The sequence below is a fragment of the Barbus barbus genome, assembly GCF_936440315.1.
Source record: "Barbus barbus genome assembly, chromosome: 23".
Classification (NCBI taxonomy): domain Eukaryota; kingdom Metazoa; phylum Chordata; class Actinopteri; order Cypriniformes; family Cyprinidae; genus Barbus; species Barbus barbus.
The window spans coordinates 17775-21269 of NC_136751.1; the positions used below are offsets into that span (position 1 = coordinate 17775).

The following is a 3495-nucleotide window of genomic DNA, read 5'->3' on the forward strand; positions in this document are numbered from 1 at the left end:
AAAAACTTTCCCTCTATCTTTCTCTCCACCTACTAGCTTGCACTTATTTGAACAATGACTGAGACTTGGTGTTACGAGCACTTCCTCTGTCTGACTGCCTCTTCAAGATGAATCGCTTTTTGTATTCCCCAATTGTAAGTCGCTTTGGATAAAAGCGTCTGCCAAATGACTAAATGTAAATGTAAGTTAGATCTGCTAAAAGGCTATTGGCAGGTGCCTCTAACAGCTCGTGCTTCCGATATTTCTGCATTCGTGACACCAGATAGCTTTGCGCAATATTGCATAATGGCTTTTGGGATGTGGAATGCTTCTGCTATGTTTCAGAGACTAGTTAATATGGTATTTTCTGGTGTTCCGAATTGTAATGCATATTTAGACTATCTTGTAATTTATTCATCTGATTGGAATGATTATGTGTCAATTTTGCACAATGTATTTTGTACTGATCCAGGAGGATGCCCGTGGAATAGAACACCCTGTGTGTTTTTTCTCACGTAAGTTCAACAAACATCAGTTAAACTACTCCACTATTGAGAAAGAAACACTGGCACTTCTGATGGCTTTACAGTATTTTGACGTGTATTAGTTCAAGTAATATGCCTGTAACTGTGTTCACTGACCATAATCCATTGGTGTTTTTAGCATGCATGTATAATCATAATCAACGGTTAATGCGCTGGTCTGTGGTCATTCAAGGTTACAACTTGGTGATTAAACACAAAAAGGGGTCCGAAAACATCATTGCTGATACGTTATCTAGAGCTTGATTAGTGATGTAATTCCTTGTTTAAAAACTCATATAATTTGTAAAATTATAGTGTTTTTTTAAGGGGGGAAGTGTTATTTAAGAGTTTCATTTTCCGGGGAAGTCGTGGCCTAATGGTTAGAGAGTCGGACTCGTAATCCAAAGGTTGTGGGTTTGAGTCTCGGGATTGTGGGTTTCCTTGGCTGTTTGTCAGTCGTCCTGCATTCCAGCCAGCAGGAGGCTGTCCATTTTCGTCAACCATGTTCGTTCTGTTGTTCAATTGAGTTAATTTGGTTTAGTTTAAGTCCTGCAAATTGCGTAGGTGATCCGTTATTCTTTTTGTTGTTTGTTAATTTGAGACTTTTGAGCTGTTGCCTAGACTCATTAAGAAACCTTGTTTATCAGAGCTTGAGAACACCTGTTACTGAACGACTAGTAGGCTACTTTAATTATTAGCTTAACATATCGTGAAATACAGATTATCTAAGTCAGACCAGTATGGCCTTTGTCACCTGCAACCTGTTAGAATAACTCTGGAAAAAGGAGATAGGTAAGATTTTAGATTTGTTTAGTTTCTTTTCTGGGGAGGGATACGGCCCGGAGGAACGGTCTTGGGTTATCTTTCACCGAGATAACCCGGAGGGGCCTGCTCCCAGACCCCGTGGTAGACCCCGGCGTCATTTGCCTCTTCGCGTCAGGAGCCGCTCACAGGGGAGGGGCTCTGTCACGAATTCAGCCTCTGTGGCTCCCTCCGATCGCCAACAGAGGGAACCCTCATCTGAGTTCTAACTCTCATTCTGACTCCATTTCCCATACACCCCGTACCTGAGAACTGATTACCTGCACAGGTGTCGCTCATTGACTCTGGACTATTTAACATGCTCTCCCACTCACCTCTGTGCGAAGTCTTGTTCTTGCCATGTAGACAATTCCGAGCGTTTATCCTGTGTTTGATTTCCTGTTGCCGACCTGGACTGTTTATCCGTTGCTGAACGAACTCTGCCTGCCCTATCTGACCCTGCCAGTCTTGTTAACCTGTTTTGTTATCTGTCTGCCGCCTGCCCTGACTACTAGCCTGAATACTGTTGATGATTCTGCCTTATCTACGTTGATCCTGACACTGGAGTGTGATTTAAGCCTGTACGACCTGTTTGGTGATTTAATAAAGCTGCACATGGATCTTAACGACTCAGCCTCCGCGTTACAGTAATGGAGGTTTGGAAAGAAGAAAATATTATTTTGTTTAGTCACTGACGAACTGCTCTACAAAATTTTCCAATGTGTCGTCATAGCTCTTGGGAGATGCATGAGCACAAGCAATGAAACAGCGACTACCCAGAATGCACCTGTATCTAGAGCTGAAACAGAGAAGAGCAAAGATACTGTGATATGTGGCGTGTCACAGAAATGTGCACTATGCCAATATTAGTGTGTAAAACACTCACGGCGAGAGGCAGCAGCTGTTGTGGCCTGGCCGGTGGAAGGCTGAGCGACTGGAGTAGCAGATTGCGGTTTAGCCATTGTAGCGCTGGTTTCTGTGACTTTAATGAGGGAAACAGTGTAGCTGCGGGTCTGAATGCTGTCTACTATGTTCGGGTCCGGCGTTCCCATACAGGGATCAGAACATCTGTCGGTTTGTTTGGTGGTAACACAAAGGTGCACTACACACTCAGCATACATCTAGAGAAACAACACAACAGGGTTTAACAATAGACATGCAGGAAAGATCCACCTGAACACAGAATGGACATAAAGAGCTTATAGGGCATAATGAAAGCACAGGTAATGAAACATACCGTGTTTCCCTTTATTCCCAGAGAACCGAGATATAAGCGGAAAATCCGAACCGTTGAAGTTGATGTCAGGATCTCCAAGGTTCCATTTCTAGATACACAGCTGAAAAACAGAGAGCCATGTGACTGAATAATTCAGATTAATGATGGAACGATGTGATTAAAAAACATGGAGTACATGAAGCATGAGGAGAGGTGCTATTAAATCTGCTGAATTATCTTAATGTGAGATTCCACCCATTACATCACAAAACAACTGTTAGTCAGAATCAGAACTGCCCTGAATCTTTTGCTTTTTACAATTATTACATATAGTACAGAAGTCTGTATGTAATAATACAAGTCATGGATTTATGGCAGTGCAGAAAGACTGAGACTGAAAATGCTATCAGGGTAAGTCAATGTAAATGAGATTCAGGGGAATATCATCAAAAAGATCATCTATTTATCTTTAACAAGCAACATTTATATTAATATTCATGTGGAGGATGAGGTTGATGAGTGTTCTGCTGCTGTATTGCTGGGCTGTTGTAGGTTTCCAGGGTGCTGATATGGAGGCACAAAAGGTTTCTGAGATTTTTAGTATGTTTCTATTCGCTACTACTGAGTTCTGGGTGGTTGCATGCAGACCCAAATTAAGTCTTTACGATATTCTTGTCTCCCTTCTTTTGAGCACTTGTTCAAATGACTAACAGTAACTATTAGCAGTAGAAACAGTTTTTGATTCGGCTGATGTTGCTACTAACCCCCTGGTTCAGCAGAGGCCTTGTGTTTGTGAAGTCCTCTGTTTCTGACTCCACACAGCGGCCCACCATGAGCTCAGCACGAGCCAAAGAGCAGTTGGAGAACAAATGCAGGTCCAGCATGTCCATCCGGTCTGTAGAGCGTATCTCTCGAGCCGCACGCCCTGGCGGTGAACCGGGTAATCATGGCAGACGTGTCTTGTCGGCCATAGGA

General features: G+C 42.8%; 1 long non-coding RNA gene across 1 annotated transcript; it reads right to left on the reverse strand.

Moving 5' to 3' along the window:
- Window positions 1–1455: 1455 nt before the first annotated feature.
- LOC306842914 lies at window positions 1456–2642 on the reverse strand. The gene is made up of 3 exons (XR_013781794.1): window positions 2542–2642; window positions 2191–2425; window positions 1456–2103 (listed from the first exon to the last, which is right to left on the reverse strand). It is a non-coding gene; the product is annotated as an uncharacterized lncRNA (long non-coding RNA).
- Between the last annotated feature and the right edge of the window lie 853 nt (window positions 2643–3495).